Source organism: Gossypium raimondii, chromosome 12 (assembly GCF_025698545.1).
Source record: "Gossypium raimondii isolate GPD5lz chromosome 12, ASM2569854v1, whole genome shotgun sequence".
In the NCBI taxonomy this organism is placed as follows: domain Eukaryota; kingdom Viridiplantae; phylum Streptophyta; class Magnoliopsida; order Malvales; family Malvaceae; genus Gossypium; species Gossypium raimondii.
Window position 1 is genome coordinate 78537 of NC_068576.1, and position 15894 is coordinate 94430.

At 32.8% G+C, this 15894-nt stretch overlaps 1 long non-coding RNA gene across 2 annotated transcripts; it reads left to right on the forward strand.

Annotated features, from left to right (window-relative positions):
* The first annotated feature begins 3241 nt into the window (after positions 1 to 3241).
* LOC105762570 (uncharacterized) lies at positions 3242 to 12701 on the forward strand. 2 transcript variants are annotated; one of them, XR_008191828.1, is made up of 5 exons: positions 3242 to 3452; positions 3972 to 4130; positions 4301 to 4358; positions 11539 to 11623; positions 12420 to 12701. It is a non-coding gene; the product is annotated as an uncharacterized LOC105762570 (long non-coding RNA). The 2 variants fall into 2 exon arrangements; XR_001123989.2 differs by having other exon boundaries at positions 3244 to 4130.
* The last annotated feature ends 3193 nt before the right edge of the window (positions 12702 to 15894 follow it).

Here is a 15894-nt window from a genome sequence, read left to right on the forward strand (position 1 = left end):
CCCAATCCTGACCCATTTTTTTAATAAACACCAAAATTTTATTTTAAAAATAAAAAATCAAAAAGTATTTTAAAAATAAAAAATAAAAAATATATATTTATTATATTTAGGCCGGGCCCGGGCCAAAATATTGGTGCCCGAGGTCCGGCCAATTTTCTAAACGGGCCTCATTTTTTTGCCCAAACCCATATTTCGAGCCTATATTTTTACCTGAATCCTCCCATATTTCAAGGGGGCCGGGCCGAAAGGTCCCCATGAACACGCTCTGAGAATGTTCTCCTACCTGCTTTTCATCACTCTTTTCAAATCCCCTTCCTTCCCCATCATTGGAAATTTAAATCATCCCTTCTTCACTTTCCCATTTCTTCACCATCTCTTTCTCTTCAAAATTTTCCTCTCTCATCCGTTTTCATCTCTTCCTTCTGAATCGTTTCTGGTTTTTTTTTTCTGATATGGAAATCACTTGCTTCATCCATAGATTTTGGGTTTTCAGCCCTAGGAAATATTGTTTCGGTTCGTCTTTTCAAATCTATGGATGTCTTTGTGGTTCCTCTTGTTGGATGCTTTGGGAAAGAAAGAAACTCTGGCTCTACAAGATTTCACCAGCAATGGCCTTTCTTTTGGAGTCAACTACTTTCTTATTCATATTCTCTATTACATTGATTCTTATCCCAAATAGACACGCTATTCCCTTCATCGTATTGCACGGTAATGCTCTTATCCCAATATCTTTTCTTTTCAATTTTAAAGTTCATATGCACTCTCCCATGGCTTAAATTCATTCTTTAATGCCCTAAAGCTTGAGATGAATAGGGATTAGATGCCAGTTTAACCTGATACCCATATTTCTTTTATGGATATAATGCTTAAAGTTCAACTAAGACCACATAACTTCATTTCTAGTGAAATTGTTTAAGCAATTGTGCCTTTGTATAAATTGTTAAAATTCTGTTAAATGTACGTGTTAAACAGGGTTGTACTTATCAGGGAATTTGCTTGACAATAGGGTTATGCTGATAACGCTTTCTGCATAATATGGTGACTAGTTTAGCAGTCTGTGGAATCGACCAAACTAAATAAAGTAAATTAAAAGCAATCATCATGTGTTTCTTGAATTTTTATTTTTCTTGAAGTATCTGTGTTCAACACATTCTCGGCCGTGGGTATAGCATATGACCCTCCAAATACATGAAAGGTGATGTTAGTCGGACTTCGGTGTTAGTATTGGACATAGGCATCTGACCTGAGTTTTTTCAGTTTTTTCTAGGATCGCATGTTTTTAGAGGACTTTTGGAGGACTATATCTCGATGCCCATTTCTGAGCATGTGTTGGAGATGAATTCAGACACGATAGTTATTTAGGCAAAATGAAGAGTTGGGTTAATATAGAGAAAAACTTACCAATAAAAAAGTTAAACATACCCATATAAGATGCGTGCGTGTCACATGTACCGAGTGTCGGTGCACTCATATGGTCCTCTGAATGCCTTTTTCGCTCCAAACTATCAAACTGGATGAATTCTAATGTTCGTTAGTCAGTTGTTTCAAATCAGTTTTGCCGTTTGATTTTTATTTGATCACAAAAAAATCCACTCCGCTATTCGGATAGAATAGGTTTGATCTATTATCTACCTAAACCCTAAACGTTCCTTTCTCCTTTCTTAACTACTGTTTTTCCATTCGTTTCAAATATTTCCTTCTGTCCTGTTTTTTTTCTCCCAGCCTCCTTTCTTGTCCTTTCTTTCTTCACACACACAAATACGGTACGTTAGGTAGAGAAACCCTAAGTTTTGTTTGTCGTTTCTGTTATTTGTGATTTTTGAAATCCCCTAATTCATTGGAGATTCATTTCATGGATGAATATGTATTTAACTTTGTTTCTTTCCTTTTCATCTCTGTTTTTAGTTTCAAATATATGCTTCTTTCTACTAATCTTTTCAGTGGACTTTTGCCAGGGTTTCCTGTTTTCTTATTCAAAGAGTCACTGTTACGTTCCGTTGAAATTATGGATCTCGGTGTGATACTTTTTGGTTCTTTATCTTGTACTATACGTTCTTTTTTTCCTTCAATTTGTTTGTTTCCGTCTACTTTACATTTCCTTTTATTTTTTTCTTCACTAAATACTGTTTCGGTTTCTCTTTTAGGGCTTCTGTTTTGGCATTTGGGCCTGTGCCCTCCTTAGTTAATGGCCTTTTGGGCTTTTATCCCGCTTGGAGGCTGTCTGACCCTGTTTGCAAATGCACAGTACGTTGCTTCTATTGTGAAAGTCTCTAAATCTGTGTTCTCTTTTTGCATACTGGTTTGTGATCCATCTTTTAGCTCGGGCCACGGATTTGGTTTTGTTTTCATTTTTTTAGTGTTTTGGGTTGGGTTGTTTTGGAATGCGTTTGAGCTATTTTTATGTCCAGTTTTCTTTTGATAGTATTTAATTTTAAAAAGATTAGTAAAATATTTTTGAACATAACTGTTTAATTTTGAAGCAATTGTTTTAAAATTAAATAAGTTTTAAAAATTTTAATATAATTTAAATTTTTAAGCTTTTTTACTTCTCTCTGTTAATTTGTCAAAACAGTAGTAGTGATTTAAATAAGGTTTTAATTACCATAAATGTTACAGTTGCATTATTCGTAATCTGAACATGCTTTTATGTTATTTGGACATCATGCTTTGGATTTTTCTGTTTAGTTGTAAAGAATTTTTGATACGGTACAGATTTTTAACTGGCCTGCTGTAGTTAATTTTCTTTCTTATTATGCTCCGACTTTATTCCTGTCATATAGTGCCTGAACAGCTTCTTCAGTAGTTACTTTTTTTTGTCTGGATAATAGTTAGATAGAAGTATAATTTGTTTCGAGCTTTCTTATTGCCCGCAATAGGACGACATTTTCTGGAAATTAATTAACTATCCGTAAAAACTGGTCAGTTTTTTTTTATGTTTTTAATTTTTGAGTTCGGTGTTTTGATGTTTAGAAATTGCTGTTTTGCTATGTGTTCTTATTGAGGTGGCCTGTGACTTACTTTGTTGTTTTATGCTGTTTATTTCATTTTGTTATTTTCTAAATAAGAGGACCTAATTTTAAAAAAAAAAAGGTGTCTAAAAAAATGACAGATACATCAACAAATAATATATGAAAAGAAAACATTTCTTTTAATTATTCTTCTAGAGCAATTTACATAAAATATATAATTATTTCAATAGTTTTCCATGCTTTATAGAAATGCGAATTACCCACTAAACAATCAAAACCGGCATATAGGATTCCAGACTGGGACATTCTGTTTCTTAGTTTTCTCAAAAATTCTGTAGTTTTAAAAAAAATAATCTAATTGGGATGCTTGTTAATATTGATAGTAATTGAAGAATTGGAGAATTTGAACCGATTTGCTAATTGCAAAGGTTTTTTTCGATTTGGGTTTCATGATCATATACGGTGGAGATTGTGAAGATTCGTGTATGCATATATGTTTTCTTTTTCATACTGCTAGGTGCTTGCATTCATTAGTAAGGATTGGGTATATTTCCTTTAAAATAGTTGGGATTGTTCGTGTTCTGTTGGGTATGATTTGTAAATGGATTTTAATTGGAGGTTTTAGTTAAACCTATGGTATCTCTGTATATCAGCTGAATGGGAAATTTTATGTGATTATTAATATATCCATGTGGGGAGATACTCGGATTTTGGTTAAAGATAGAATTATATTCATCTGTATTACCTAGCCTTACATGAAGGGAAATTGAGTTGTAATCTTTTAAGTGAATAAGTTCTAGTCGCAACCCTTAGATTAACATAATTTTGATTTGCTTATTGGTTAATGGTTATTATGAGACTGAAAAAAAGATGCATTGGATATATTCTCTAATGATGTCATAACCAATTTCTTCTTCATTTATTGTCTTAGTTGATTTCTCAATGCATTCTGGTTCGGAACAATTGTTCTTTTTCTTTTGATTTTTTTTGTTTTGGGTTTAGGGTTTTTAGGGTTTATATTTATAGAGTGAATGATGAAATAAAGAAGAGCCGATTGTTTGTTTTGAGTTCTCACTTAACCCGTTTGCCTCCGGCATCTTCCCTCATGGCTTCGGAGAAAGAAGCTGCCATTGCTGCTGCTCCCTCTGATTCTTCTACCATGTCAGCCCAGCCCTATGTTTCTCCTTCTCCTTCTATTCATCAATTTCTTCTTTTAGAAAAAAAGAATTCTTTTTTTTAGAATAATTCTCGACAGTAAATGTTCCTTCCCTTTTCACTTCGATGTGAATTACCGGGATCATTCCTTCTCATTTACTTGTTTTTTTTTTCAGATTTGACAAAATCATCAACAAGGAAATCCCAGCTACCGTAGTGTATGAAGATGATAAGGTGCTAATCTTTTTTCTTTTTACTTCTGATTTTAAATTCTGCAGATTCTGTCACTGCTTATTTGTACGCTGGAAAGATCTTTTAGAAATCAGGCCTTTTTTTTTCCTTCTTGAACTATGGCTTGATTCTTGCTACAGGTGATGCTTATTTTATATATATATATATATTTTTCTATTTGTTTCTTAAAACAAATTTCCCTCGACCAAATTCTGGTCGTGACCTGGAACTTGGTCTGGCTTTTAACAATTCAAAAGGCACTACTTTTGACCTTTTCCATTTTTATCTTAAAATGGATAGAAATGCAAACACCTCCTGCCCTTATAAGTTGGAGAAGATATGTCATCCTTGTGCATTTTGACAAGTAGCCCGCTATTAGCCTAAAGTAATGCATGGAGACTTGTTGGGTGGCACATTCTAAGTTAGAATGAGAGAGTAGAGGTTCTTTTGTTTATCTTAAGAGCTGTCTATATAAAGGGTTGTGTTTTTTATTTTTGTTTAATTTATTTTCACTAGCGGTCTTGCTAAGGGTAATAGATGAGAATTTGTTGGAATTTTGAGGGATGCTGATTGTATTTAAGAGGATGGATTCTAAGGAATGAACGTGGAAGTGGCCATATGCCTTGAAATTATTGGGTTCATTAATTGGATTAGTGAGCTGATCAAATTTTTTTAGGGAAATGAGAGAGCAAATGTATTAGGTAAGGTTGGCATTTGAAGGGAAGTATTTTCTTGGCTTGATGGTGATATTTGTTCTATTTTATTGAGTTCTCTGTGCGATCATCGGTATTTCCATGTCCTGGCGCTGTCTGTTCTTATTTGGTGTTCGAGTTTTGGTTGACTTGTGCTACTAATGTTTTAATTCTACATATTGGTTCTAAAATGTCTTTGTCCTTTGTTTGCTTTTGTGAGTGTTGTCAGTTATTAGTGAAATTTGTCTTAACAAAAATAGAAGATAGCAGGGTTTTCATGTTCAAGTAAGAGTTAGAAAGAATGCAATTGGCTTCATAATTGTTAATGGAAAGAGGTTAGCACTTCCAAATGAAGTTAAGTGGACCACGTTTAAAATTTTAGATAATTTTGATGATGAAAACTGGTGAAGGCCACTCATTGATAGATTAGAGTTTAAGTAGCTTTCAGGAATGCTAGCTGAAACTTTGGAACATCAATTCCAAATTGAACAAATGAAAATGTTGTTGGCATTAACAAAATCAGGAATATGTCCGCAGATGCACAACTAAAATTAGACCTAATGTATAAAGCTTGATTAGGTGAGCTGAATGAGGTAGAGATATTGTATGTAATAAAGCAAGACTTAGGGTTACTTACCCCTAAGGCACTATATGTCTATAGGTTCGAGATTAGCAACTAGTATTAAAGCTTAACCCATAAATCATCTAAGGTTATATGGGATTACCTCTATGCCTAGAGTTTACACAAGTATATCACCCAACTCTCACTTATATTACCCAACTTCAATCTAGGTAACCTAATCCAATCGATGTTAAGCTACTTTAAAACTTATTGAGCATTCATCAACACACTCTTAAACATTTAAATAAAAACAACCATTTGGTAAAGTAGTAATATGAACCATATTAATCCATAAATGTAACACCCCATACCCGGCCTAGTCGCCAAGCCCGAATATCAAGGTGCCACACCACCGTCTCATGTCAAATACAACAAGTAAAAGCTCATTCTCAACAAAACGTCTTCCATTTTAACATTTTTACAGGTTTAAATTCTATCTTAAGCTTTAGCTATCGTCATTATATGCTAACATACATCAAATAGCCTTAAAATAATAATTAAACATGCATATGGTCCATTTTAGCAAAATCTCAAGACATCAATGTAGGTATCGATATTAAAGACATGGTACCGATATTTTGCTCAAGAGGTATCGATACTGCTTGAAAAATTGGTACTAAAATTACTTACTTTTTTTCATTTAAAAATCCAAACTTCAAAAATTATCGGTACCCCTACCAAAGTAACAATATTTCTTCACAGAGTATCGATACTCGAGATAAGATCTCAATACTGAATCTCTATTTTGTTTTCCTGCACGTTTGAAAATACAAAGGTATTATTTATAAAACACGAATATCGATACCTCTGCTCCAGACCTAAAAAATACAATATTTTTAGTCATTCCAACTCGTACTAGTTCAACATGCTATCATATCATCATCAAATAAGCACTGAAACGACCATAATAATAGTTTCAAACATCACAAGCAAATTCGAACAATAGCGAACATACTACGAAATAAATCACAAAATCCTAAGAGCAATTAAATTATGGAGACAACTCAAAATATCATATCCAATACAAGCACAAAGACTACCACGTTGCCTTATTCCCAAAACATGACCAAATAATAAACACCTATGAAAAATGAAAATGGACTTGCTTGGATCACTCCTCGAAACCACACCGTTCACATTGGCACACAACTAATCTGCAAAGTTTAAGAAGGGAGTGGGTAAGCTTAACAAGCTCAGTGAATTATTAGAGTAACCATAATATACACACAATCAAAGGCCAATCAAGAGCATACTACAACACATTCACAATCATATTCCATTTGAGTCAAAATTACATGTTCATGCTTCATTAATTCATTTAACAATAATTTATCAAGACTAAAACAACATATACATGCTTTAATAACTCACAAGTTTAACTTATATATTCACAGGCATTCTCAAGTTATATGAAAACAACCTAATCCACAATTACATACGCAATTTACTGTGAGAACATACTAAAATTTTCATGTAACTTAAATCAACTTATTTAGCATATTATTCATAATTAAAAGCATCATCTCTAATCGTATTATCATAACATATAAGATTATATTTAAACAATAAATTGACACTTGAGACTATGAAACATAAAGTGTGCTCTATCATCACTCGTCGGATACACGAATCTCTAATACACCAATTGACTTATAAAGTCGAACATATCCCAAAAGTGAAGCATAAAGCTAGCATTCTCCAACACACCAAACATGTCCCGTTGAATGGAGCATAGCTCGCATTCTCTTATCTCTCCAACATGTCCCAATGCCTCAATGCCTAAATCACATAACACATATAGGTGAGTACTCACAATCCTATTACATGCCAACTATATCCAACAGTCTCATAAGGTGACAAGGCCAAAATATCCACATCATAAGTACACATTTTTAATCAATGATTTGATGCACATCATTTCTGTTTATATTCATTAATTCACATCACAAAATTGTACACAATGCATGCTTATCAAGTTCACATTTAATTGCACTTAAAGTGCCACAATAATGCTCATTGAGCCATCATCTGTCAACATATGAGCGCATTAAAAATTAGTTTATCACATACAAAAACCTGTTACATTAGCATTATATTCCACAATGCAACACATACATACTTACCAACTTTTGCACACTTTCACTGCACATCTTTGTATCACTAACACAACACCATTATTGTCATTCAACATATTTAATATACTCACAATACAATACAATTCATAATATTGCATCATAATAATCAATTTATAGTTATTCACATCTTCGCATAATTTGCCAAAAATAGAACAAGAAAAATAGAGAGCTTACACTCGGAACTTAGGATAGAGGTTTAGGTTATTACTAAGCTCCCAATCAACACTAAGAATCATGTCTACAAGTAGCAATTCCAAACACTCACCAATTACGCTTTAGTCGAAAAGCCGAAAGCTTAAACTAGCTTTTTCTTGTCTTTCGCCTTGCTCGTAGAAGGTTCTAATGGTTCTGATGCTTCACACATACTAACCACACAATAAACACAATTAAAATTCAACCAAAGACTCACTTAAACCAACCAAAAATGTAAGCCTAAGCTATATTCCTCAAGAAACTGAAATTTTGACTAACAAAATTGAAACTCAAATATCTCGATCTACACTTAATATTTTTGCCTAAAACGAATTGCATTCATCTAATTATTTACCTACAACTGATTCTTAACCTTTAAACTACTCAAAACTACTCAATTCATGGTATCAAAATTTTTGACAAGTTTATGGCAATTTTCACAAAAAATTATTAAACCCTTAAAAATTCTTAACGAAACTTTAAAGTAAGGTTAGAAACCTTCTAATCATGTTAAAAATAATTGAAAAAAACTTTGAAACCATATTTTTATCCACAAACTCAAAATTCACCATTAAAGACCCAATTTTTGACTTTTATTTAGAACATGCATTTCAATAGCTAAAAATTTAGTTTAAGGGACTAGATATCATTTAAAACTAATAGAAAGTCGAATGGTTACCTACGATGGAAGAAAAACAAGCTTTGATACAAATAAAAAAAAACCACGTTTAGAGAAGATGATGTAGATGATGAAGTTTTTGGGTGATTTTCTTGGTTTAAATGGAGGTTTCTAGGTTCAAGGGTGATAGAAATCAAAGAGGATTAGGGATTAAAAGTAAAAATTGATTGAGAGAGTAAAGGAAAAACAAAGGGACGACAAAGAAGAAGTTAACGTGAAAACTATTTGGAAAAGGGGGGTTTTAGGTTGATTTTGGACATTTGGTCAAATTGCTTCATAAAAAATCTTAACTTTGTCTCTTTTGCAAATCAGTCCTATTTTCAAAATTAAAGCTATTTAAAACTCATTTTTAGGAATTGATTAAATTTTCTAAAAACCATAATTGAAAACATTACCGATATGCCATGTCACAGAATTTCGAACACTCAAAGGCTATAAAACTCCTAGGCCTTATTTTGGGGTGCGACAATAAACATTAATCGAAGTTAAAACATCATCTAAAGCAAACCCCAACTGTATTAAGTTAGCTCATGGCTGGGCTACACAAATTCAAGTTGTTTTCGTATCAATATCCCAAAATATCAATTTGGAAAAGAAGAATTGAAACAAAATACAGAGGAAGAAATCTGGATTTCAAAACTCCAATTCCCTAATTCAGCCTCTAGTTGCTCTCTTCACCAAACAGACAGCTCAACTTGCCCTTCTTGCCACCATGAGACCTCTATCCAAGTTCAGAAAAATTGACGTCTTTGTCTCTCCCATTTTTATTGCCTTTTATACTTGGGTTGTCCTCTAAGGTAAAAGTCGTCAACCAATGCTTGTTTTTTCCCTAATTTTAAGGTAAATATTCTCTATTACATGTGCATGTGAGGGACCAAAGCTTGAGTGCTCTCATTTCTGGTTGGGTATTTGTTGTTTTCTTCACTAGCATTACCATGACAACCTCTCATAATGCCTTAGCAAACCTCCATCCTCTGCTATCCTTCTCCATTAAACCTGCCAATCAGCCACAACAAGACCTTTCCACAATCAATTAAAAGTAATGATGCAATAAAGTAATCACCATCTCAAGTTCTTAGACGCATTGCTCGATTGACTAGAAATGATCATGTAATTACCTAAAATGAAGCTATTTTTACTTAAGTAGAAGCAATTAATTAAGTCTAACAGTATGAATTATAACTAATTTCAAAAGTTATCACACCCCAAACCTGAATTATTCATTGTCCTCAAGCAACGCAATGCAACGTAACAACTAATGCATGCTCTAATGCACTTTATTGCATGTACTTACACTATCGAGTTGGTTAAACATTGGCAATTTTTAGTCTTCAGAATACCCTGCACTCAAGAATATGTGCAATCTGTCCAATAAAAACTCATTAAATCCAGAAAAGCAAGAACCTTTCCCTAAAATTAGAATTTCCTTAACTGTAGTTGTGTGCATTCGATTGTATTTAGTTAATTCTTAAAAAACATTGGAATTCCTGGTATAACTCACTTATTGTCACTTTCAACTTGACTTTAGCTAATGCTTCTCCCGTTTATTGCTTCACTCTTTGTTTTTGGGAATTCATCTCATCACACATGCCTTTCTACTTGGAAGTGAAGATGGAGCAAACACCAAACTCCCAAGCTACTTAGCACAATCATGATTTGAAGTTATTTTCTTCACTCATGTTTCCAACCACCTTTCTACTTCGAAGTGAAGATGGAACAAACACTAAACTCCCAAGCTACTTAGCAGTCTTCCACAACGAAGTGTCCCAAAATTACTTTAAGGTACCCTTAAGAAATGAATCTCCAATGGAAAATACTGGTAAACAATCTTATCAGGTTGGTATAGAAAAAGAACCAAGTCTGTCACACAACATTGATAGAAGATCACCACAGTAACAGGCTGAAAGTTTTGCTTGTAACAGCCTGGTTTAGACCCTAGTCGGACAGTGGTTTCGAGACCACAAATCCAAGTCAAAAAAATATTTTAATATTATTTTTCGTGCTTATAGTATGTGAATTGATATGTGTGAAATTTTCGTGATTTAATTTATCTGTTTGTGTGCTTAATTTGTGAAAAGGGCTAAATCGCATAAATAGTAAAAGTGGCATTCTCATTGTTAATATACTAATTTGTTATGATTGGATTTATGGGAAGTCCTTAAAAATTTATTGTACCATTATAAAGTTAGTGGACATTTATGTCCAAGATTCAAATTACTTAAATTATTGTTTTATTTAGGTTAAAATAGTAAAAAGGTTAATAACATTAAATTAAATAAAATAAAACATAAAAAAAAGCCATGCATGTTCATTTTATTTGGCCGAAAGTTGAGAAAGGAAAATAAGCTCTTGAGCTTTCAAGTATTCAACACTTTGGAGCCAAAAATTTGGTATGTTTCTTGTTCGATTTTTGATAATTTTTACGTTTTTGAGATCGTTGCTTCGTATTCTAGCCAGCCTATGTACTAATTTTTGAATTGGTTGATGAATTTGTGGTTTTCCATTTTTGATAGCTTGAGATTTTTGTTGTTTGATGATGGAAAATAAATCTTTGATGTTTGATTATCATGTTTAATTAAGTGATTTTTGATAAAAATTCAAATTAGGGATTTATTTATGAAATTAGAAAATTTAAGGGCTTAAATGTGAAATAAATTAAAGAAATGGGCTACTATGAACCTTAGTAAATTTTGGCTATACTAGAGTTTACTGAAATTATGTGTATTTTGTGTTTTGTGAAATAGGGACTAAATTGTGAAAAATGTGAAATGTTAGGGGAAAAAGTGTAATTTACCCATTTATGTGTTTATGGATGAAACTGAAGGAATATGTTAATAAACAAGTTAAATTTGTATTAATTTAGATCAAGAAAAGAGGAAATCGGAATTGGATCGGGGGAAATCTAAAGTTTTCGAATGGTCGTCTCTATTCGTTTGTCTTCATCCGAGGTAAGTACATAATTAAATAAATGTCGTTAAATTTGAATGTATATATTTTATAAGTGCTGAATTGAATTATTGCAAATGTATGTGTATATGCCGAATTGAATTAAGCATGGGAGTATTACTTATGAATTTGAATCGATTGAATTTCGACGTCCAAAAGCCCTGTACGAACCTTAGGAATAGTTAGGATACATATGTCATGACATAGGATTCCGATATGTAATTACGTGTAAGACCACATCTGGGACATTGGCATCGATTTGTGATTTACGTGTAAGACTATGTCTGGGACATCAGCATCGTATATGAGTTCGTGTAAGACCCTGTCGGGAAAAGTGACATCGATAGTTGATTACATGTAAGACCACGTCTGGGACGTTGGCATTGTACAAGCTTTTTGAGTTATCCGAGTATCCTATTTAATTCCAAAAAGTTCAACGGGCAATATCGAGTTAAGATCGAATGTGAAAATGAGCTAAATGGTTCAAGTACGTATGAAGTTAAATGATTATGAAAGTAAGGTAAGTATAGTATTTGAGATGAAAATATAAAATTTGCTTGTTATAAAAAGGCTACTTATGTACATGTGATTATTCTTATTCGTCCAAATGACAGTATAAGGTTAATGTTAATGTGATGATATATGAAGTTGCAAGCATGACAAATGTATATGTGGTTAAGGTTTTCTTAATTTGGCCTAGTTTAATTGAATTATGTATGATATTGAAATTATTTAATTGCTTATGACTTACTAAGCTATTTAAGCTTATTGTGTGTATGTTCGTTCGTTGTTTTATAGATTTTGGAAGCTAGTTATGAGCTCAGGGATCATCAGAGAAATCCGTCACACTATCGATTACTATTTCGGTATTTTTAAAAGCTTGAATAATGAACCTATGGCATGTATAGGCTAGTACTTATTTTGTTTGGTTTTGAAATTGTAAATATAAAGCCATGCGAAAATAGCTAGAAGTGATGTTTATGTTTCATGATGGAAAATTATGTTTCATGGTATGTATGTATGTATGTGATGTGCTTAGTATATGATTTCGGCATGAAGTAGTGAAATACTTATGGCTTATGATTAGTTCATTTTGGTAAGTTTGATATATATATATATATATATATATATATATATATATATATATATATGGTAGGATTTGCAAATGTAGATTGTTATAACTCACTCAAGTGAATTTGGTATGGTTGATGAATGTGTTTTAGTTGTGATTATTGTTGACTCATTATTGAAATATAATTTGTATTATGAATTGGTTTAGAAGTGATAAATGATGTGATTATATGTTCATTAATGATAGTTTGATTGGATATGTATATATATAAGTATGACATATTTGTTAATGAATGAATTGTTGGCAAATTAATTGATTATGTGTATGAAATTTTAGTAGCGATAATTTTCATGCAATTGGATGTATTTTTTAGTTGTTATTTGTACTCAAAATAGTTCATTTTAAATATGGTCATATAAGTATAGATTTGTGTTAGTAAAAGAAGCATATTTAATCAAATGTGTTTAATAAATTTGGTTGTGTATATGAAATTGTGGCATGAATTATAGCATATGGAATTGGCATGGTTTGAATCAATTAAAGTGCTTGGAGAATGGCTAATGTTAGACAAGTGAGTAATTTATGAACTAGTCATATTTGCATTTGAAATTCGGCCATGTAGAGTTGCTTGTTTGTATTTGTATAATTTTGCCTATTTAGCCATGAGGTATAATTCAACTTAGGTTAATATGTGCAAGTAGGAAAGCTTATAAATGAATGTACCCCATAATTGTTAGACAATAGGTTTGGCTAATAGATATATAATGTATATGTGATATGATATGATATGTTATATATATATATATATTTATTAGTGAGTTCGGCAAAGAGGTTAAATAAATAATGTGGATATGTTTAGATTTCCAACGCATGATTAGTATATGTTTTATAAATGGTAAATCATGTTGATTTATGTTTTGTTAAGTAATGCATATGTACGAATGTATAAGTTGAGGACTATATGGTTCGACTCAGTAATTATGGAACATGTTTAAATTATTAGTAATGTATGTCAGTTCTGAGTTGTGTTTAGTTTGGTAATGCCTCGTAACCCTAATCCGACAACGGATACAGATTAGGGGTGTTACATTGCTCATCATTTAGGTTCTCCTACTCCTCTAAGAAATCCATTAGCTTCAAGGTCATTGCAGAATAAATATGTGTTGTAGTCAAATCCTTTTAGTTATCCTTTTCCAACTGACAATATTGACAAATCACTTGGGGGAAACACATCTGCTGTTGAAAGTATCAAAAAACAATCTAATCAGGTTGATACAGAAAAGGAACTGAATGTGTTTCAACTCTTAAGGTCTCTAATATTAAAATCAAATCAAACTATGATTGCAAATACAAATGCTGAGCTCGATCGAAGTGATTTTGCTGGTCTTGTTGACCAATTTGTTAATGTTAATGATAGGAGACCTGGTTCTGGTATTAATGTTGTCTAAGTGGATCTTAGGTTGGCTTAGAGAATAATGGTTTAAGTAGGCCTGAAGTTGATATAGATTGTCAAACCACAAAATTTTGTTTATTTATTTATTTTGCTAATGGCATGTATTCAACATAATACTTTTTTTTTATTGTTGCCGCTCTTATTGTTATTTTATTATCTCTACAAAATTTCATATTATGCGCTAGACAAGAAATAAATTATTGTAATATATGCAAAGATAATGTAAAATATAAATTTAATAGATATAAAATAAATTTAATTAAACAATAAGAAGATAAAAATTCTCAATTGTTTATTTATTTCATTTTAAAACAATTTTATGAAAATTTTGTATGAAATCTATTAAACAACCAAAAATATTTTACACATATTTATTTAAGACATAAGAAAATATTAACTTTTAAAAAGGTAATTCATTTTCTAAAATTATTTTACTTTACAAGACAAAGAAAAGGACCCTCAGAGGTTATTTTAAGGGGCAAAACACTAAAAAAAACCATTTTTTTTTAAATTTTCGAAATAGGCCGGTTTTTTAATTATTTATCATGATGTAGAGAGGTGATAAAGTCAGTAGCGTCCACGTCGCCAACACCTGCCGGCGTATGCTACCGACCACACGTAGCGCTGCTTCCGGGGACGCGATTTTGACGCTGATTTTACGTTGGGTTTTTTGGGTTTTAGGGTTTAGGGTGCAGGTTTTTTAGGGTTTAGGGGTCCCAAAAAAATTATTTCGAGTTGACGTTTCTGGTCAAATAGTATAAAATCGCTTCTACCAGGATGCTATCAGAGAAGAAATTGTGAAATCGTGCCCTCGTGGACGCCATTTCGGCACAGTTGGTCATGTCAGAAATAATTTTTTTTGACGTTTTCTAAGCAAATAGAATAAAATCGCTGATACCAGGATGCTATATGAGAAGAAATTGTGAAATCGCGCCCTCGTGAACGCTATTTCGCTATAGTTGGTCATGTAGGAAATAATTGTTTTTTGACGTTTCTGAGCAAATAGTGTCAAATCGTGCCCTCGTGGACGCGATTTTGCTACAGTTGCAAGTTTGGGCTGAGGCTATAAATTAGGTAGAAAATGTTCTTAGAATGCATAAGTCATAGCAGAAACATTTTAGAGAGGCTAAGAAAGTTAGAGTTTCAAAATGATTGAACGTATTAGTGCTGTTATTTACTACGATGGTGAGGTTTGCCACACCGAGAATGGGGTTATTTTTTTGTCGGAGAATACGGTGCGACTATCATTTAGCCAAAACATAGATTTGACAGAACTTCGTAAAAGAATTAGGCGTAAAATCTTCGAAACGACGCCAATGAAAGTTCTGTCAATCACGTATCGATTTTGTTCTTCTGTTGATCCGGTGACATATGAGTCATTCGACATAAAATGTCCTCGTAGCTTGGAGGCAATGGTGCAGACTCATCTTGCTAGCAGAGCAACTTATATTGAGTTATATGTACAATTTACGTCACCAACTGATGTACTTCCGTCCAGTGTTCGAGATGTATACACGACCCCTGGCCGACACTTGGTTAGCGGGTTACAAAATACGGAACAGCCCATGTTCGGTAGCGGTGTCGAATGCACATCCCCACCAAGACACTCTGTCGGTGGATGAGACATGTACATCGGTGGCTCGACGTTTGACGCTAGAAATACGAGATGGGGAACTGCATCAAGTTCTAGTGGATGGCAATCTACATCCAATTGGGGACATTATCAAATGCCCAGAAGAAGGGATGAC